Here is a 22,725-nt window from a genome sequence, read left to right as displayed (position 1 = left end):
TGTAAGAAAGAGTGTAAGACTTATTTCCTCAATTGCACTTGATGAAATCAGTCTTACACTTTTAAACAAAATTCTTGGGCTATTCAGGTGCTGTCAGTAGTGGAAAAAAAAGTTGAAAGCGATATGCGAGACCGTTTTTCTTCTAGCGCAAATTTGACTGTTCAACCTTAATGTCAACAACTTTTGTCACCAGGAATGTAATATAACCAATAGCAGAGTAAAATCTCAGCCTAGCTGCTTAGGGATGATTCCTTTCCTGTTGTAAATTAGTGGGAATTCTTGTGAAGGAGGCCTTCCACATCAGGAGTGCTTTGAAGAGTATGAGTGCAGGCATCAGCTGCCTTTCATTTGCCTGTCTTAACTGCACATTATGGCCATCTTTGCTCTGAAAAGTAGTGCGTAAATAATTACTTGTCATCCCACAAAAAGCCCAACAGAGTTGTGATAGGAAAGCCATCTTTGAATGGTCTGTACACAAAAGGACAAGTAGTCTTTCTGTGCATTTAGTTGTATTTGAAATTACTTTTTGCTGGGCTTTTTCTTCGAGCTGTTACTCTTCAGCTCTGTAATTTCAGCAGACTGCCATACATAAAGTTCAAATCCTCATGGTAAACTACTAGTAGTCTTAAGTCCATTTTTAAACATGTGTTTTCTGCTGAATTATGGGTGCTTGGTTTAGTTACCTATCTTTAGCCAAACTTTTTTGTCTGATAGGGTCAATTTCATGATCTGTGGGGAAAGTATGTTTAATTTAAGATCCAAGGGTGCTTGTGAAGGACATGTATGTGTGTGTGTGTTCAAATATAGCATTAAGAATAAATCATCTGGGTTTTTTTTCCTTTGACCTTTTAAAACTACAAAGATGTGTTTCAGTGGGTTTCATCAACACTGTAATGTGTGGAAGCTTTGTACTTTTTTGTTCTGCCTTGTTCTTAGCTTGCTTTTCATTGCATCTTTCATTTACTTTGGATCCTATGAAATATGAGAGTCAGATTTCTAATGTACAGCATGTTGGAACAGGTTTTACTGCATCTCTGTTCTTTCCATTTGTGTGTTTGGGTACACACAGGTTTGAGAATTATCTACCTTTGCTTGCTCATTAGAACATTTAAGTTCTTTGCAGGGTTGAAAAGAAGATTTACTTCTGTAGATCAATACAAATTTACCTGTTTTGAGCTTAACTTGTAGTTGTTACATGTTTTTGTACTTTTGGTAGATATGACCAGCTTATTTTAAATAACCTGTTGGTCAAAAATCAACAATATTGAGAGGGAAAGACCTCAGCCAAAACAGATATATATTCCAGCTGTTGGGGTGGCTAACATTTTCTGCTTACTGTCGGAAGCACTTCAGAACTATATTATTTGTTTTCACATAAAAACTGGATTCATGTCTTGCTCTTGCTTAAAATTCCTTTCCTCCCTCCTCCCCCCCCCTTTTTTTTCTTTAAATTACTATTATTTTTGTATGTGCTTGTAGAAAACCTTAATGAGACTTCTAGATTTGAGAGCCCAGGGTACTATTCAACTTGGCTGTAGAACTGTGGATTTTAAGTTTTATGTGATAATAAGAGTTTTCATTAAATATAAATTCTTGATATGATAGTGTTTGTTTCTGATGGCATTTTGAGCACATCTGCTATCATGAGGATATGCTTGAGCTTTTTTTGAAGCATAGTTGAAAGAATGAATTGTGATGGCACCTCTGATATACATGCAAGGTCTTTCTAGGCCCAGTTATAGTAATTTGTGATTTTTGCGTTCTGAGGGACTGCAAGGAGAAACGTTCTTAAAATTTCTTTGTATAGCTATTCTCTCATGATATTTGTACATGGTGTTTCATAAAATTTCTCATTAGCTATTTTAAGATAAGCCAGAAGAAAAAAAATCTGATAGTAGTCTGTATTTAAAGTTTGCTTTGTGGAGTTAGTTGTTTGGAGTACTCTTATATGTTTTATATTGTTGTTTTACAGAAGCAAACCAAAATCATGCCATCTTTTTAATAAGACTCCTAATTTTGACAGTTGGAGCAGTTGCTGAGGTTGTTGAGGTTTCTAATACCTCTATCATGCTATCTGGCTTTATGTGACCATTTAGTTATTTTGGCTTAGTCTTTTATGTATTTTTATTTTTTTTACTGCCAAGGTTCCTAAAAATTGAGGCAGTAATAGTTTGTTCCTTGGTACACTTTTGTGCTTTACTGGGACATAGAGAACTCCTCAGGGAATTTTACAAAACTTCTGTAATTGTAATTGTGCATCAATTTGTTCATTTAAGAAACCAGGAAGATACATGTTTGTTTCTGCAGCAGCATAAACTGAAGGGTTGCAGCAGCCAGTCCCATGCTTAGTGCTCCAGGTTGTGCTGCTTGTGCAAAGGTATTGATCTTTAGTGTGTTTAGCAATCTTTGCTGGTTGCCCCTTTGTACATTTCAGGATTTGTCAGACATGGGATATGTTGCCCTGGAAGAGGGCTCATTTGACAGTAGGTTTCATGTTCTCCCATTCGGGGCTTTTCCAAATATTATGAAGGACAATTTAAGTTTTGCAGGAATGTTCAGGCAGTAATCTCAGTCTTAAGTTTTAACATCTGTTGTATTAGTTGTTTAACATGTAAGAGGAACCTGAATGTTTCAAGCTGTTTATTTGAAATCCTAGTTCACAAGGACATTTGTTTCAAGAACTGAAATTTGTTTCATTTGTGTGACAAGCAATAAAAATTAACATGCTACCATAAATACTTGTTTACTAATACCATAAATTAATGGAAGCACAGTGTATATTTAGAATAATACTACTTGGAATAACACCTAGGGGAAAAAGAAAATCTGTATCTTTTTTTACAAAAAGTTATGAATTCTAAAACTGAGGGAGTGCTGACATGCCTTTTCACTGTATCATAGAGTAGGGAAACCTTGTTCTGTTTTTTTATTGAATTCTGTACAAATCCTGTGATTACTTGACTTACTGGATTATCTTTTAAACCTTTTTGGCTGCATGGAAGAGAGGCACTGATGTGGCACTTGCTGTGATTGTAGGAAACCCAGAAGATGATGCTTTGGAGTGGTCAAGTGGAACCTGCTGTGTGTTCTGTAGATAACAAAATTTGAAAGCACAGACCTTTAACTCCCCACTTATATCTGGTGTTTGTATGGTGCGTGTGTTACCTAGGGAAGTTGAGCTGGCAGAGGCAGAGTACACAGAGCAGCATTCCACAGAACTTGTGACTTTGTACCCAGAAAGTGTTTAGCAACCTGTAGAGGTTGTAACAGCAAACATTTTAACTAACTTTGAAAAAGTTGCTATTACAGGAAGAAAATAATAATTTAACCTTAAATAAACACTTTCTGAAACTTAAGGGGAAAAAAAGTTTTATTCTTTGTGGTTTTGTTTCTGGGTGGACCGTGAACACGTGCAAAGGTTTTGCCTCTTCTTTAGTGTGAGTTCATCGTAATGGATGATTGGTAGGATGATTTTATACATTATAAACAGCAAAAAAAGTTAGCTTAATATGTAGCTGAGTTAGGAAGAAAAATCAGATTTTGACAGTACAATATAAATCTGACTAATCAGTAAAAAATACAGTCTGAAGCACATACATATTTACTGCATGGCTAAGGTGTGTGTCTTGGCAAAGTGCATTGGCTTTTTATCATGTGGACAAACTAAAAGGTAAACACAGCAGGTATCAGGAAGACTAAAAGCTCTGTTCTGGAGCAATATATTATTGCCAGGATGTAGTAGTTATGAGGCCATAGGAACTTTAATGGCAATAATGATGGTGAAATTGTTAGCAATTTGAAATGCCTTACGTCCATCTGGAGGTGGGCGAGACTGTTGGAGCACCTTCCTTTTCTCCCCTGCTGGCTCTGTGAGTATCTTTGCAATCAGGTTGTCTTTAACCACTGGTAGGTTTTGAATGTTGAACACTAGTGGAACGTGTTGTATTTTGGGTATTTTTGTTGCACTGTTTCTGAAGATGAACAGACCCTTTAACATGGGTTTATTTGTCAGCCATGCATAAAATTATGGTCCAGAGTATACATAGAGCCATGCACATTGAAATGAGCATTGTGTCTACCTGAAAGGCTGGTGGGCCAGCTTAGCACAAAGATATGTGTTATCATACCTATTTAGGTGGGCAGAAATTGCTCCCGTGCTCAGGCTCAAGCTAAGGGCTGGCTCAAGCTAAGGAATAACTTCCTGCTTGCTTCCTGTGCTTGTGTGTCATGTGAAGGTAAGTGAAAGATAGTCCAGTTCTGACAAATCTCTACCTCGTTGGTGTGGAGTTTTAGGGCTATTTAAGGAATAAAGTAATGTTTCTGATTTGTTTGCCAAGGATAGTAAATTCTGCTGTAGAATTTCAGTGAGTTGTTTAAACTATGAATTTAAATACTGAATAGAATGGTGTTTCCTAAGCTGCTAGTTCAACAAAATGTTGTCTGAGTGATGTTCAAAAAACCTCTTTTAATTGGCTTAGAAAGCTAATTAATGAGAGGGCCTTCAGGTCTTGAAAAACTCGCGAGAGCTTATATTTGCTTTTCAGATTTAAAAGGGGTTATATAATTGATTAGTATGAGCAGCCTATGCCTTTCAGACTATAAATAAGGAACACAGTTCCAAAGACACCAATTTGCCAAAATAGCTTGGATATATTTAAAAACATTATTAAATAATAACTAGTTTTTACTTAGGTACTGTTTCTATAGAACCTCTAATAGTTACTGAATATGTATGAAAGAAAAGGTTAACTATTTGACTTCTTAAACATAATTTTTTTCTTTTTTTTTTAACTCAAACAGAGCCAGGATATTCCAGAATTTTGTAGCAATGGAACAGCTCTCCTCCTTCAATATATTCAAGACCACCATGCATTTCTAATGAAGACTTACAGGGAAAATGCCCTAAATAGAACCATGTGCCAACCATGGCCTTTTGGACCACTGTTTAGAAACTGCTGCTTTTGAATATTTATTTCTAAGCCTATAGTATAGTTCTTTTGGCCACTGCATGAACATGCATTTCAGTAGTGTTAGTACTGTAAAAATTTTAACATTGACTCTCATTATTTTCTTCTTAGATAAATCTCCTACTATTATAACATTTTTCCAGCTTTTTAGTGTTTGGTCTGCTGTACTGGAAGATGTGTAAGTTTTTACACTTGAGTAACTGTACATGTGGAATCACTTAAAAATGAGAATAAATACATTTCCACATATGGACTTTTCATGAGCCCTGATTTTCAAAGCAGCAATTAAATATCTTTTTTTTTTTTTTTTTTTTAAAGAAAACATTTACCTAACATACAAGAGAGTAACATGTACCTTATTAAATAGGGTTATCTCCTGAGCTGGAAATTAGGTGTGCTAATTTTTTTTTCCTCGATTCAGCGCTTATGACATGTGAGCCAGCCCAGCTTTTGTAACTGATTACTATGGATGTATCAACTTGAAGATTATCAAAGTACAATTGCAGAACTGCAGACACTAACTTGAAAAGGTTAATATGGTTAAATTTATTCTTGGGTTCAGGCTGAAAAGGTGTAGAATGAAGTCTGCGTTGCTTATGTACTGAAAGCTTTCAGGTTTTGGTTCATAGTTTCTTACATGTGATTCACTGAGAAGATTAGAAATACTTGAAAATAGCAGCATTTTTTCAGTCAAACTGTAGTGCTATTTCTGTGACATTAGCAAACTTCTCGAATCTAGTGGCTTTTGGCTTTGATTTTTAAAGGCAATGTCTTGTTATGTAATTATTTCATTGTGTTCATGTTTGAGTTAAAACCTGGTATGCTGGGTATGTGCCCAGATTGCCCATGGTAGCTGTTCATGCAGGATACCAGATGTGCACAGCTGCCCAGGGCTGGTGCATGTGCTTTGCCCTCCAACAAAGGTACAGCAGCATCAGCTGTGCCCTTGTCACATATAACTGTACTCTCCTCTTTACCTGAAGCTTTTAATGGGAAGTTCTAGTTAAGCTCTTTGTATTTTACCATGATGTAAGTCATTAATTGTTTGCTTTGATTTTTGTTTCTTGATAACAAGGTCTGTGTAAGATAGCCATTAGTAGGTGCTTAGCATGAGAATGTCCATATGTAAATTTTGCTCTACAGACTCCCCTTTTCTAGGCACCCATCTTGTGATCTGCCTCGGCTCTATGTCTTTCCTGTGCCAAGCAAGTGCTAGGCAGCTGAAGTGCTTGAGGTTGAGTGTGTGCTGGAGGGTCCTATCTGTGACTGCACCTGAGTTTTTTATTTCATTATCAGCAAAGCAGGCAGGTCCTGTCTTGTTGGTGGCCTAGGGGCAGCCCTAAAGAAGCAGGGTAGTTAAAACCAAAGTATTTGGTCTTCGAAATGCCTCTTATATCACAGTTATTCAGAGGGCCTGTTTTCTAGCATTCCACCCCTCCTCATTTCTAAACTCTCAATGGCGACTTTGTGGGAAGTCTGTGAGGCTTTCTGAGAAGTCTGAAATACCTCTCTAAATGGATTCTTAGTGGAAAAGTTCATGAAATGCTGGTGTGACTCTGAGGTGCTGTCTCAGTACCAGAGTCCTGCTTTAAATTTGCTTCTGTCACATGTTGCGGCTGCCAGAGCCAGCTCCAGGAGACAGGTGACCTGTTGAGTAAAGGAAACTTCATGCCATGAAGAACTACTCTGACCCACTTCATCCATCTGTCTGGGCTAGTGGTTATTCTTCTCTCTGAAGCAAGAAAGGCTGAAGAGGCCCAGGTGTGGCCCGGCATTATTTGCTGTCACAGAACTGGCTAGACAAGGGGATAAGAGAATTCATGAGGGTTTCTCTAAGCAGGCACACCTCCTATGTCAAAATTACATCAGTTCTGTGAGGTTGTTAAAGATTACATACCTGGAGGATTACATACCTTGGAGTCAGGTCTTCATCCTTCATCTTTGAGTGAGTCAAAGTATGACTGTTTCTGTGATGTTAATGTTGATATGCTGGTACTTCTTGGTAAAGATGTTTTCCTCTTCTAAGAATGCTTGGTGTCTGATACAGGTCTGAAATCTTCCACCAGTGTAGTTTACCCTCCATGTCTGTGTAGTCTGTAGTATTAAAAAAGTGCTACTTTTTCCCCCTTAGTGGATTTCTCCTTTACTTTGGTATCTCTTCAAGAAATTTCCTTGTTAAAGATTATTTACTCTGGGAAGTCTTTCTTTAAAAACTGTAAACATTTCTTTGAACACTTTAATCACACCACACAGAACCACTGAGCTCTAGCCTGTAGATCATGTGAATATAGAGTTGGGAAGTTTTTCTTGGAGACTCTGGTGACTGTGTTCAGCAAAGCATGTTTCTTTTCAGGTGTCTTTGAGGCACATACAATCCCAAAGTTGGATGAATCTTTCATAGTTCAAACTGTAGCAGGGCATGAATGGCCAAATAGCGTTTGATGGGCTCATCATAAATGAAAAACTTACTTAGACTTTGGTTGTTGCATTGTGGAGTCTTCATGCTTGGAGATACTCAAGGCCCATTTGGACCATGTCCTGTGCAGCTTGCTGTAGCTGACCCTGCTCTGAGCACTGGGTTGGACTAGATGATCTCCAGAGGTCCCTTCTAAACTCAGCCATTCTGTGTTTCAGTGTCACTGTGTCTCCGGTGTAATTTCTCCAATTTGGGGAGGGGGGTGGGATGGCAGGGATAACTGCAACTCTGTGCAAGTTGAAGCAACGAGAAGAACATTTCAGACAGTACTGGCCTCTCTTTGAGATTATCTCTCTGATTGTGTAACACCTGCAGCCCTGAACCTTCCTGAAATAGGATCAGTTGAAACCTGCAGCTGTGGATGAGGGCTGCGTCCGATTCCCACAGTATACCTCTCTTACTTCATTCAGTGTGAACAGCTCTGTGTCTGTCCTATGAACAGAAAAGATAGGACAGAAGTTGATAGACATGGGGAAATTAAAAGCACGACAATTGTCAACTGATTTGTTTTTTATCCCCCCAGTCCCAGAACTGGGGGCATTAAATAAAATTTGCAATGGTCCTTAAAATGTGGTGAAGCTATGTATGTGCTTCCATTTGAGGCAGAGGCATGTAGTGTGCATCCTGCTCTGGTGGTACCCTCATTTGTGAACTCTCTTGCAGCATAAACCTTTGTTCTGGGCTTCTTCTCTGTTCTGAAGCAGGAAGGGAGGGGGAGAAAAAAAAGGGATTCAGAGTTCAAGGTTCCCTAGACCAAAGCTTTCATACTGAAAAAAAGTACTTGGCATCTTGAGGAAGAAAAACATTTTGCCAGAAGAAATTTTCCTATGGCAATGAATTTAGAATATGTGAATGAGCGTAACTTAGTCATCTGGAAGTTGGTATTCAGTGGGAGGGAGGGTCCTGCTCTACTTATATTTGGTTGCTGTACTCATTTGCCTTTCTCAGCATGTTGTTTTTCTTAACAGTAAAGAAGATAAAGTTAATGAAGGAATGATATTACATAGGTAAAAAACTTAATCATGATGCATTTGCATGACATAGTAGAATATCCAAAGCAGATGACTGATGACGGTCAAGCTACCATTTCCCATCTTTTAAAGTCTTGAGTGTGTAACCTAATTTACATTCTCAATAATATGTGCAGGAGCGTTCTGGAGTTTAATAAGTAGGAAGCAATAAGGTTTTAAGTTTCAGTTGTAGCACTGATGTCTTAAAGTTTTCAACTGAACTACAAAATTGTCTTCAGCTGATCTACAAAATTGTCTGCCGTCAGTCTTTGGTATGCTGGATGGTTCACTTCGGGTTTTAAGTGTTTGGATGGGCAAGAAAAATCCTGGTCATGACTGATCATGCTGTATTTTCCCTCATCCAAGACTTAGGAAAATTGCTCTCTTTGTTACCACCTTGTAGAGTATCAGCTGCTATAGCTATGTACTAATTCTGGCTTTTTTAGAACCACTCTGTCATGGTTGGAGGTAAGGGATCTTCTGACCTGCATGGTGTCTTTTGGAGGGTGAATTGAGACGATGCAGGAGGAAAGAGTTTTCTGCTGACCATTTAAAATTATTCTGACATTTCCATTGCTGCTTTGGTGGTGAAATGAGCCCAGCTTTATAACAGCTGGTTATGACTATAGTATGCTGCCAAAAATTTGCAGGAATGCAAGAGAGGAGAAAAATTTGGACTTTAACAGCATATACATCATCCAAAAGTGAACAGAATTTCATGGGACAAAATGAAAACAGTTATGTAGCCCATGGGGATTTCCTCTACTGAATATCAAAGGTATACTGTAAACCACTGAGGTGTAGGCACTTCTGCTTGAAAAGCTTTCAAGATCCTTTATGATGAAAGTAGTTAGGCAGTTGAACTGTAAGGGTTGCTAACAAGTCTCATTAGAAAGTACATAGCAGTGTTATTTGAAATGTCCCATTGACCTCAATAGGTCTTTGTTTTATTTCTTTTTATTCTTTTTATATATGTGTTCTTTTTATTCTTTTTATATATGTGTTGAAAAGACACTGTGATTTGATGTTTTTGGGTATGCCTGGCATTTTCATCTCAGTGGCCTGGCTCACACTGGGCCAAATTCAACTTCAACAAACAAATGTCCTAAACTAGAAACTGCATTCTTTTAAAAGCAAATATTGAAATTACAGTTTTTGCCTATCATGGTTTCTGAATCTTTTAGGCATAATAAACTTTTTGGTTGCTAGATGTTTTCATTTTAGTATGTGTGTATTATGTACTTAACTGTTGGACAAAGAATTATGATGATCTGTACTAGAAGATTATAGTATTTTCCAAATCTACAGAAATCACTACCATGCAAACAGCAGTCTTGAGAATAATAGGAAACGCTTGCAGAGTGTCATCAGCTTCTCTAGTAAACCTTTTAAGACAGAGGCTTTAATTCTGAATAGGGTCCTAAAGAAAGACCAAAAAACTCGCTTAAAAAAGGAAAAAGAGGGAGTTTAAGAATGTCTGAGTTACCTGCTCCTGATTTTCATTAAACTTCACAGCTATCTGGAATATTCCTCTCTCTTTTTCAATATTTATGGGCACGTCAGTCCAAAAACTGCAACTGGCAGGCATGTTGGAATTTGAAATGTGTTGCTTCCCTAGCATGCTGAAAATCGAAAATTTTATTCAAATTGTAAAAGGCAAATATATTTGATAACTTTCATTACAAAGTTAATTTGTTTGGTGCGTGTAGATTTAATCAGGATGCAACTGGAACTCTCTTAATCTCATCTAGCAAGTCCCTTTAGACTAATTGTAGCTTGACTTTTGGAGTGGCTGTTTAGAGATCTAAGAATCAAACAGGTAATGAAAAGCAAGCTGAAGATGAGTGCTGCTGAAATCTGAGGAGCTCCATAGTTTTCATTTAGAAATATATTAAAAACTTAAAATTAATCAGGATTCCAAAAATTATACTTCAGTTGTCCTTCAGATATTTTTTTCCTTTATATTTCTCTGACGTTAAATAAGCAGATACACAAATGATTGTAATTTATCTCAGCAACTAAAAAAGAAGCTTTTCAGAACAAAAGGCACCTGAAGGTTGCAGATTTTACTGATACAATCGTTCATGTAATGCCACTGGTACACAAAATATGGAAGGAGTTGCAGATAAAGGAAAATAGAGTTCTTTGCCAGGAATACCACCTTCATTGCTCTTTTTTAGCTGAACTGCACACAGGGCTCCCCAGTCATGCTGTAGAACAGCAAGTGGTTTTATTCCACCAGCCTGGCCAATACAATCAACATTTATGTGAACAAATTACAGATAACTGCAACAAGATTATCTCTACTACTTAACCTGTGAACTCTAGAAGCTCAGTGCACACATGTAGTCAAGAAATCAATGGCAGTGGTACAGCCAGCCTGGGTACATAAGGAGAGGTGTTAGTTGTCTGAACGAAGTTGGAAACAGAGGTTTGTTCCAGGGAAGATGATTTGTGGGGTTGCTGGAAGACATTTCTTGAATACCCCAGCTTATGTACTCTGGTCAGGTGAAGCAGGAATGATATTCTTCAGCAGCTGTGTGTGGGTTCTCACTCCGCTCCACCAACCTCCACAGTTTTTTTCAAAAATACTGTCGTTTTTCTGTGTTTTACATGAGAAGCCTAAGGGACTTCTTTTTGTTTGTATTGATATGTTCCTCATCTGTGCATATTGTTCTCATTATGTACTTTATGAAAAAAGCAATTATAGGGATAAGCTAAAGTAAAAATATATGCAGTAGTATTGTTTTAGTAAAACATACTAAGATAGAAAAAGATGTAACAATAAGAGGCATAGTCACAGGGTCAGTATAGCGAGGTCTTGGCTCCCATTGCAGCTGGGGCATAGCAAAATTACATACAAGAATTTAAGGAATTAAAAGTCATAAGATTGCTAGGAATTATAAGACTCAACTGTGTCTGAGTATAGTAGAATATTTTAGTGGTTTATTAAAATCAACAGTTAAACACAACTTGCTGAAAGAGATAAGAACCAGAAAAGTCATAACTCCAACCTAATAGTACAGATTTTTTTGAGCAGCAGCATGATAGTAAAATAACTCTTGAATCTCTGCTCTTAATAAGAATCCATTGCTGGAGTTGTGTAGCAATGAGAACCTCCTTTGAGACTTTTATTTAGCAGCTAAATCTTATGAAATTATGCATTACTTGATAGATGAATCAAATCAAAACAAAAGGAAGTAGAGAATTAGAATAAGCAGACTAAACTGAAATCATGAATTGGAATAAGCAGACTAAACTGAACATTTAATACTTGTGTTGAATTGAGCACAGGTGCTGTATGTGTAGGACTGTGTGCTTACTAGTTCAGCTGTCTTGTTGAAGCTAAGGTTAATAGCTTAAAAGTTGATTAACTTGCCATACCAGTCTCACCATACTTTTGTTTTTCCCAAACTAGATGAAAGGTTTCTTTAAGTGTGGTTACTGTAGTACTGCATTCCTGCTGGTGCTGGTAGCTAGTGACACTCTTTGTTGTAGAAGTCAGGAAATGTGGGTTGAGTCTCTGGGTTCTGTGTGGCTGGAGTACGAAAATATTCTGTTCTAAATGGCAAGGTCTTGCTGGAACAACTTGGTATGTATCATTGCTAATACAGACTATGTGTCTGTAGGTTTTGCTTTTCAGATGAATTCACCTGCTTGCTGTAATGCTAATTCACTTCCACCCATGCCAAAATAATGCTAAAACTAAAACTGTTTTTTTGCAGTGAGACATCTCCATATTTCTTAGTGTGGTTGGTATGGGCATCTTGCTTTTTTTTTCCCCCAAACCCAAACATAGGGTCTAGTTGTTTAAATGGGCTGACATTTAACAAAAATGAATTTCTTTGCACTAATTAAAACAACCCTTGTGTCATGCAGCCCTGTATTTCCATTTGAATTTTTAATTTAAATATAAAGAAATTATTCATAAATGTTTACATAATAGAATGTTTGCATAAAGTGCATTTAATGTACACCAAGCTCAAATGTGTGAGACTTTCTTGCCTGTTTGGCTTGTTTATCTAAGTTCTCCATGGAGTGTGGGTGGGGCAGAATTGGCACTGGAGACTTGAAAAAGATTTTATGAATTTGCAATTAATGTAACTGAAATATTAGAACCCTTGTGAGAAATTTCATTTTGACTTGTGTTTATTGAAAAGCGAGATAATTTTACTGAAGTCATGTTGACACAACTTCCTAAATCAAATACATCTGTAGTATGCTGGATGTTAGTGAAAGGTCCTAAGGTTACTCGTTTCATGTCTGAAGGAAAAATTTGCTGTGGAAATACTGCCTCTAGTATCTCTTGAAGCTGCTGCTTGGGTTGAGAGCATCATTTAGTCTCCTTCCTAACCCCAAGTCTCTTTGCTAAGTATTGCAACCATTGAAATCTTTATTATGTACTGACATGTTATATCTAGCTACATTAAGGACCAGCTCCTCAAATATGATCATAAGGGGTATAGTTCATTTCTGTGGAGACAAGTTTAATCTGGTGTAGAACATGATAGTTGTTTGCATGAGAGATGTTGTAGTTTAATTCCTGGCTCCCCATGTTCACTCTTAAGTAATTGTTATACACTTCAATGTTCTTAGCCATGTCCTTTGGTGCAGAAATGTAAATAGAAAGATCAAACCCTATAGGTCTTCAAGATTTTGTGAAGAGATTGGTGTCATTAAGGTGTGTGTACAGACTGTTCTGTGGTGCATCTCTTGTGTGTTCCTCATTACTTCACAAGAAAGTCATCTAGTTTTAGCATGCTGAACATATTGAGAAAGCATGGTGATTTTAGTTTCCTCGAAGACTGAAATATAAAGAGAATGTGCCAAGGAGTTAAGCAGTGACATGCCTTTGTAATGTGCTTATTCTTTCTGGCTCTCCTGGATGGAGATAAGGAATTGTCCTACAAAGAAGTGAGAAGAGACCAGAAATGAGTATTTTGTTGTCCACTTTTGGGATAGGTGCCAAAACTTTGTTTTCTGCAGGTTTACTAGGCAACTGTGAAGTCTGAGGAATTACACAGTGGTTCTAAAATGACTTTTCAAATAAACTTTTAATATGAAAAAGATCTGGAATTTCTTTAGTATTGCCCATACTCCCTGCCTTCCACACCCCCTGCCCCAATTCTGCAGAATGATGAAAAAACCCCTAGGTTTTATAGTTCTCCCTGTTACATTATCTGCAGAGGGAGTGAAACTCCCAGTACACTCACTCAAATTTTTTCTTCTATGAAATACAGAACATTTTGCATATAACAGTAGTATTTTAAAGAGTTAAGTACAGCTATGTGCTGTTATTATTTGGCAAGAATGCTACAAATGTTGAAAGAGTGAATTCATCACAGATAAGAACTGAAAAAAGAGGATGAGTTAGGATAGGAGTTGGGTTTTTGGAAGTAGATTGGAAAATTAATATTCCAATAATTGTCCTCTAAAATGGCAAGATACCTATCCTTCTAGCCTGTATTTGTTTATTGAGGTTTTAAGACTTCTAGTTATGTTTCATAGGATCATTAGAGAGTGCTCTCTAGCATAACTGAGATTCAGTAGAGTAATGCTTTCTTCATTTCACTGCCTTAGAAACAATTTTTTGCCTCTATTTTGAGTACTGTTTTGATTTCCCATCTGCTTGAAACAGTTGACTTGCAAAGGCTGCAAGCAGAGATTGGCCATAAAGATACAGCAAAATTAAAAATACAGCAGAATGCTTCCCTTGTTTTCAGTTGACTTAAAGCATTTTTTAGCTACAACCGCAGTAACTGTATGTTGAAGAGCAGGAGGCTGTGAGGATGGACTATTTCAGCTGCAGTCAGGGATGGAAAAGAAATACTGTTTCAGGATCTTGACTTTGTTTTTTGGTGTCTGGTGGTGGTGTATTTGTCTGTTTTTAACTTTGTAGACCAGTATATTAAAAACCAAACCAAAATACCAGTGCCCCCTTTGTCCCAACCCCAAAACTCTGCTAGGCTTCAGATTATAACTTGGAGTTAGAAATAGGTGCCTTCTGCTAGATGAAGAGCTGCATATATAATATCTCTTAAGTTTTCTAGAATGACATTAAATTGGTGAAGGAATGCTGAATATTGTACCTTTTAAAGGTTTTATTTTACACTTTTTTGCATTACTTTTTAATTTTGTTTTATTGTTTTGCTTCATGAATAAGAATCATGATGTTACAGCCAATGTTAGGAAATTTGTCTGTTTTCTAATACTATCAAATCTGGGCATTCATCAGGTTAGAGCCAAGGTTTCATGATTTGGCAAGGCAAGAAAGATTCAGCAGTAAGAAAAACTGAGTACATTGTCTTTGGGAAAGCATTCAGGTCTCTGATAAGACTGGAATTCTGCTGTTGGTTGCATCATTCATGGGAAGCCACATGCATACACTTGGTATCTGGCTTTAACTTGCATAAGAGAAGGCCAGTCTGTAGAAATAGTTTTTGTTTTGTTTTGTTACAGTACTGCTGTGTCTTTTCTGTTTATTTTTTGTGCCACGTTGAAGTAAATTTACAGGAGAATTTTTATATATAATGATTTTTCTAAAATGTAGTTAAGAACTGTCAGGACATTGTTTTCTATAGTCCGTTGAAAATTCTCCTCCTATTAATCCATAATCTATTTGGACTGCTTGTTGGATGATGAAAAAACCCAGAAAACTATAAAAGTATGCATTTGTTAAACTTTGTGTAGTGTGGTCATTGCATTTAGTTCTGGATTTAAACTCTGAAAGGCGGTAGTGTGGGTTGAGGGAGACTGAAATCTACATTATTTTGCAAGAGTTAAGGGGAAATAATTGAATAATTGTTCTGTAATTTCATTAGGATTTTAGCATGACATTTTAAATATATTATCAGTGATTTGGATCATTTCACACTTGGAAAACTTTGCCCTTATAAAGGAGATGGATAGAAGATGAGTTTAAAATAGGAGGCTTGGCGCATGCTTAACATCTTTAGAGGGCTTTGAATGTGAGGATTGTTTCCAATAAGATAGTTCTAGAAAAACCACAGCATTTTAATCTGTTCAAAGTTTCAGGCAGCAAGATTTCCCAGTTGTGTGATAACCTCAAATAAAACTGCACAACTGCAAAAAGCTGGAGAAATTGTGCAGAAAATAATCTGGAATTATTCTACATAGCTTTTTTTAAAAAATAGAAATACTAAATGAGTAACTCCTCCTTGCATTCGTCTCTGAAGTAGTCTGTACACTGTGGGTGCTCTTATATCCTGTGGTTCTGGGAGTTTTGCACCTGAAGCTTTAGTAAGAGGAGAATACAGGTTTCTGCTTACGTGGCACCCACTGTGCCTCTGCCCATAACCATTTATCCGCATGTTGCTGAAATGTCCAAGGAATAATGAGCTGCCTTTTCTTCTCAGTTAGAATTAAAGTCTTGCTTAGTCTGGAGAAAGGGAACTCATGGTGGTGCAGTGTGAGAAGGTTGTTGTTTGTCACTTAAACCTCTGTTTTCTGTGCATAATCTTACCCTTTTACATGGATTGCCTCTTGCCATTATCTGTGGTAGCTGCACAGCATAGATGATCCCTCATAAAAAATTAGGCCGTGTTATAATGTATGCAGCGTGCTGTGGGTGCAGTACCATTCACCAGCACTGCATTTGTGCTGGCTCCACTACAGAATTGTCATCATCAGTTTAGAACCAAAGCCAGTTACATTACCTTATGCTAAAGGTTTCATCGTAGAGATGATATCATAATGTCATAGAAATAATAAAGCTAGACCTTTATAGTTTAATTGATTCTGGAAGATGGTCGCCTGTGTCCAGTTAAAGGCAAAGCTTATATTGGGTTTAACTGGCATGTATTCACTTAGCCCAATGTGTCACCACTGTTTTTTGTTACAATAAACCTTTAATCTGTTTATATTATTGCACCTTATAGGCATTAATGCTTACAAGCCTAGTGGGATATTTGCTAGGTGGTTATGCTAATAAACATGCTAATAAATTTATCCACTCAATTGATATTAGTGTTCAGTCTTGTCTAGTCCAGTCTTTAAAGGTGTGTTCCTGATGGATTTACCTAACTCAGTCTAATTAACATTGCTGGTTGATGGAGTTAAAGCCTAGGGGAAGCTTAAGCATTAACTTGTGAGGTTTAGCACTTTTTGAAGAACAATTGCTTTGTTTTCAAGTTTTAGCAAGGGGTTAGGTCAAAACCAGTAGGAGATTAAATATCACTCTTAATTTCCAGGCAAAGTAGTGCCTTAGCTGCGTGCTTCCAGAATTTCAGGCTTTCTGTGATTTAGTGCAGCTTCTCTTCTATGTGTAGTACAACACAAGAGAGAAAAGGTGTTATTCTTTCCCTATATATCAGAGGTTGGAAAAGACCTCTGAGATCATAGAGCCCAACCCCTGACTGACCACCACCTTGTCCTTAAGTGCCACACTAAGCTGTTTCTTGAGCACCTTCATGGATGGTGATCCCACCACCAATGTTTAACAACCCTTTCCATGAAGAAATTCTTCTTGATGTCCAACCTACCAAGATATCCTTCTCTTTGAAAGGATTGAGTAATTATTGAAACCTTAGAAGTTCAATGTTTAAGCTTGTTTTTGCATTAAAAGCAATTATTATGATTATGGTGTCTGCCTGTCTCAGGGTTTCATCTCTTGTTAGTTTTGATTTATTAGCCCTTTTCAGTAAATATTGACAAATATCTCAGAGGGAGGAGGAATAAATATCTTAAAGACATTTATAACAGCAGAAATTTGAGTCAAGAGGAGAGACATTATTAGTGGCTGAACTGAGGAAGAAAAGTTGTGAGACCCAAAGGAGTTGGCAAAGGTTAGGGTGATTTCATCCATGTCTCAGGCATGGGAAGAGCTTTACAAAGCCAACCAACCACATGGCACAAATCTGTAGGAAGGTAAGCTTTGTTAGTTATAGCGCATGTTGAATGACTCTTAAGCAGTAACATTTTACCAATAGCTTTTTCCTAGGTAATCTGTGTTAAACAAGGTGGCCATGGAAGTCAGCAATTCATTGTGTGCATGTTAACTAATAATTTTAGTTTAGATTTCAAAGGTGCATTCAAGATACATTGCATTGTCATAAGTAAAATCAAAGCTTAGTCTTGAGATGATGGACTAGAGCTGATTAGGAAGAAGAGTTAATTCAGAACAAGCTTGGAAATTTGTTTATTTGTTAATGTTACTTTGTGGATTCCTAAAAGCTATTCTGTAGGATGCTTGAAACATCTCTTATTTGGGTGTAGCCCTTTATATAAGTAGTTTAAATTTTTTTGCTAATAAAACTTTTCAAGTAACTTATGTCAGATCAGAGAGGTTTTCTTTCTGGATACAGTAGTGGAAAAAATTCTTAGATGCAATTGCAGAAAAAAGATGCTTCAGCTCTCTGGGAAACCTCGGTCTGGCATCACAGTTACAGATGGTATATGAAGCTAAATCTTTTATATCTGTTGTTTTACAGAGAGACTTGATGTCATTATTTTCTTTTTTTGGGAACACACGGAAGAGGTTTCTTTGAGTCTTTATACCAATTAGGTAATTGATTATATCTTATCACGCTTTGCAGTATATGAAAATCAACTTGTATATGTGCATAAGGGTTGCATAATAGCATCAGCAGGCTTGTCACTTTTCTGATGGATGTAAAGTGCTTATCAAAGGGCATTTTTTAATGAGGAGATTGTTTGCTTTTTCCCATAAGACTTCTGTTTCATATTTGTAATGTTATCTATTTGTTTAGATAATTGAGAAGTGGAATTTTCTTTGCCTGCAATTGTGTTGTTTTTCCTATTAAATCAGAAACTCATTTATTGTGTGATGGGATGAAGCCTTTTTGGCAAATCTCAGAACTGTCTGGTACCTGTTTCTGACATTGTCACTACCTTGGAAAGGTTTTAATTTAAAGCATTTCTTAATGTCAGTCAGAAATGCAAACGTGGTAAACCAATGTTTACTGCTTTTAGTTACAATTTTTTGGTGGGGTCACAACAACCCCATGCAGCCCCACAGTCTTGGTGCAGAGTGGCTGGAAAGCTACCTGATGGAAAAGGACCTGCAGGTGCTGATTGACAGCAGCTGAACATGATCCAGCTGCACCCAGGTAGCCAAGAAGGCCAATGGCATCCTATCAGCAATAGTGTGGCCAGCAGGACCAGGACAGTGATCGTCCTACTGTACTTGGCACTGGTGAGGCCACACCTCAAATTCTGCGTTCAGTTTTGGGCCCCTCACTACAAGAAAGACACTGAGGTGCTGGAGCAAGTCCGGAGAAGGGCAATGGAGCTGGTGAAGGGTCTGGAGCACAAATGTTATGACGAGCGACTGAGGGAGCTGGAGTTGTTCAGCCTGGAGAAAAGAAGGCTCAAGGGAGCCTCCTACACTCTCTACAACTACCAGAAAGGAGAGTGTAGTGAGAGGGGGGTAGGTGTTTTTTCCCAGGTAACAAGGGACAAGACAAGAGGAAATGGCCTCAAGCTGTGCCAGGGGAGGTTTAGATTGGATATTAAGAAAATTTTCTTCACTGAAAGGGTCGTCAGGCATTCCAGCAGGCCACCCAGGGAAGTAAGTGGGGGAATCACCATCCCTGGAAATGTGCCAAAAACATGTGGCTGTGGTGCTTGGGGACATAGTTTAGTGGTGAATACAGCAGTGTTAGGTTAACAGCTGGACTGGATGATCTTCAAGGTCTTTTCCAACTGTAATTATTCTATGATTCTGTAATTTTATGATTTTGTTAAAAGTTTTAATAGCATTTTTAAATATATAAAACATCTTAGAACTACTATAATAAAATATCTTAAAATGGGTCTTTTACTGCTTTGAGATCATAGCTTCATTTTTCGTTATTTCTTATTTCTGCTTAACTAATGAAAGGGATCCATATGGCAGCTGTTGTTTATATATTCAGGACTCAGATTATTGCATTGTCTTGCCTTGCTGCTTTTTTCACTTTATTAGTAAGGAAAATAAAGTTGATATTTTGAGGGGGTTTTTTTAATGTTATGTGGGTCAGAGACAGATTATGATACTAATTTAATAATGCTCTTTTAATGAATGGCAGATCTTTGTGCACCTGAGAAATAATGATGGAAAAGACTTAGGTGGGTAAAATAAACTGGAGTCAGTAAGCAGAGATGCAGGGTGCCAGCCATTCTAATACAAAGCACCTTCCTTCCTAAGTGATGTCATCAGCAAACTAAGCCAGCCACTTTTTAAATGGAATTGTGATCGTGTTCTGCAGTGAGTGTTGACATAATTTAGGGATTTAATGTGTCTTTGAAAACAAAATAATTTAGGAGAACTTCAGTGTTGTTGGCCTTTAATTTGGGTGAAGTGATGAGGTTGTCGTGTCATGCGTGCTGGTATGCAGATGGTAATTCTGTAGCTGTGCTAATTTGAGTACAGCTGTGATTAACTTCTGCTGCAAAACACTTGTAGTCCGCAGTTTTTTGCCACTTTCTGCTTCTCATTTGAAGTAGATTTCTTTTTCTTTGTGGTTGGAATCTTCCCATTTCCATTCAGTTCACTTTCCATTCCAATGAAATGAAGATGGTGGTGAGGGAAGTAAACCTACTTCCCCAGAAGGGAGCTAGATGAAAATTAGCCAAGACAAGTTAAGGAGTCTCTTGGGAAATCATTGTGGACATTTTAGACTGCTGTTTCCAGTATATTGACATCTGATCAAGGTTATAAATATATACCAAAGAAAAAAAGTATGTATACATTGATTAGGTTTTTTAGAAAAGCATTCACTTTGTTAGGAAAGTGAACAATATATATTTCCCACTTCACATGCAGATTTATGGTAGGAAAACTGAATCAGACCTAAGCCTATTGAGGTCATCTGACTTAGATGTTAGAAATGGTGTCATTAATTAGCTGTGATTTTTCAGACAATCCTGTGGGAAATAATTCTAAATGTTTATGGCGGAGTGCAAGATGAAGATCTGCTCAAGTCACACTGTAGATGAGAGTGGTTGACCCTCCCAAGAGATGAAGAAGGGGAGAACAGGAGAATACCATGGGACATTACAAGCTGAGGAATACATACTAAGTTTCCTTCTGATAGTACCTTTACTTTGGGCATTCTAAATATGGAGATGGCAACGTCCTTATGGAAGATGTTGTGCACCATACTTTGAAAAAAAAGGCACTGCATCACACTGTTTGAAATAAAAAGGATGATTGAACACACAACCAAAAAAAATATGCTGCAAGTTTCAAGGCATGATCAAGTCTGAACTAGTTAGGGGTGGACAAAAAATACCTCCCTAAAGCTAGGTACACATAAATTTGTGTATATTGGTGTATTTTACACTACGGAAAGTGTGGAATACACAAATGATAAGCCACATGATTTGAAAAGGATTGCTTAAAAAAACTTCTCAATAAGAAACCAACACTGCAGATAAAAACTGATTGAAAACTATGAATATTATGAAGACAACTAAGGCACTTGGGAATGATGTGAAACAAATCAAAGCAAGGCAGGGCAGGGGGAGAAGCCGGATCTAAATCAGAAGCTTGTGATAGTAGAAAGTAACAAAAGAAAAAGCAAAGCAACCCAAGGGGAAAACTGTAGCTTTGCAATTAACAACACAGAAAATGAAAAGTGTATTTCTCTTGTCTTTTTTTTTTTTTAAAAAAATTAACACTCACTATGTTTTGAGCTCTTGAGCTGATGATGAAACACTTGCCTTTCCTGTTCTGGCTCAGCAGGATATGAAACAGCAAAGTAGTTGAACATACTGGGTTAGTTGGTCAACTTCTGTCCATAACTTCATGGGTTTATCTGCAGAGTTATCTGTACTGATAATGTAGATTTTTCTTTTTTATGGAGCAACCCCACACTCACACCTAAACTTGTCACGTGTGGAAAATTTAGATATACTGAGAAGAAGTTTAATATTGTTTGAGGCAGGATGTTGCTTATTCTAATCTTAACAGAGTGACTCCAGCCTTAGATAAAGTCTTGTAAAGGCTGACCGAAATCTTGATTAACCAGGAATTAAAACACAGCAATATAATTAAAACTAACCAATATAGTTTATTTGACAAGATCATATCTGATTTTTTGGGGGGAGGAACAATTAGTAGTTTTCATGTTATATGCTAAGATACAATATGTTTCAGAAACAGAGCTCAGATATACTTTATGTGACAAAGTGGAGGTTGCTGTCTAGTCTCTCCTCCCCAGCAGTAGCTGTGCAAGGGCAGTACAATGTTCCCTTATGAATTTTAAAAAATATTCTTCGTTTGTTATTTTGATCCAGAGCCACTAAAAAAAAACCCAGAAAACTGAAACAGGAACAGACCTGGGACCAAGGAATAGGAATCAGGACTTTATTCTCCTCAAACAAGCTCCCTAACTCTAGTTAAAAACCAAAAATTCACCATCACTTTTTGTCCATGTTTCTTCCAATCATTCTGCTCAGTGAAATACATACACAGAGAGAGCAATAGATCACAATAAATCTTCTGGTTTGCTAGTTGTTCTCTGTAATGGGATCAGGTGTTTGATTGCTACACACATAAATAGTGTGAGTGTGCTTCAAAGGGAACTCAAAATGAAAAGTGTAAAATGTTATCATGTGAAACCCTGAGTTCTCCTGAATGATAAATGTTTAGCTTTTTGAATTAGTTTATTTTTTTTTTAGTTCACAGACGTCTTGAATTGGGGCTGTGAAATTTAAACATTGCATTTGTATTCAAACTCGTGCTAGTAGTTCATGAATGAGCAGTTCAGTAACAAATATGATGCCAAAAAAGCAGAGTTGCATTAGCAGTATGTTTTTAATGTATTTCACATTTAGTTGAGAAATTTTTCATCAAATGACCTTTTTTCCTCCAAAATGAGTACTTCATTCTTTCACACTTATTTTGCTTAAATTATAGAATTGGCTCCCTTATGCCCCCATCCCAAAATCTGATTGATTAATATTTCAATAACATTTTGGCTGTAGTCTTTTATAGATATATAAAACATAGAAACCTATTTTTATATAAGATACATAAATATGTAGAAACATGCATATATATACAAAAAATAAAATTTAATGCATAAAAAGCTGTGGCCTGTAAAGCTGACAACCCACATAAAAAGGGCAAAAAGTTGGAGAAGGTCATATTTAATACCAAACTGTTAGTATAATATATGCTGACAGATCTCAAGATGAATATGAAATCTGATTTTCTGTTGCTTCCATCTTCACCAAGTTTTCGTGGTAGGTGTCTGCCTAAAGCTGAAGTAGGCAAGGATTGCAGTCAAAAAATAGTTTCCTGACC

General features: G+C 37.1%; 1 protein-coding gene across 2 annotated transcripts in view; it reads left to right on the top strand.

Annotated features, from left to right (window-relative positions):
* Positions 1-22,725, top strand: part of NCOA2 (nuclear receptor coactivator 2) — a 180,071-nt gene that overhangs the window by 21,343 nt on the left and 136,003 nt on the right. The window contains exon 1 of one of the 2 annotated variants that reach the window (XM_042036499.1): positions 12,022-12,045. The exons of the other annotated variant lie outside the window; for it this stretch is intronic. The gene's annotated coding sequence lies outside the window, so the exon portion shown is untranslated. Of the gene's footprint in view, positions 1-12,021; positions 12,046-22,725 lie in introns of those variants that run through there. 2 annotated transcript variants of the gene reach the window in all.

This window comes from Corvus kubaryi, unplaced genomic scaffold, assembly GCF_017639235.1.
Source record: "Corvus kubaryi isolate FWS band 111438036 unplaced genomic scaffold, C.kubaryi_AGA036_p1.0 37385, whole genome shotgun sequence".
NCBI classification, from domain to species: Eukaryota; Metazoa; Chordata; class Aves; order Passeriformes; family Corvidae; genus Corvus; species Corvus kubaryi.
This window is presented reverse-complemented; position numbering and strand designations above follow the sequence as displayed.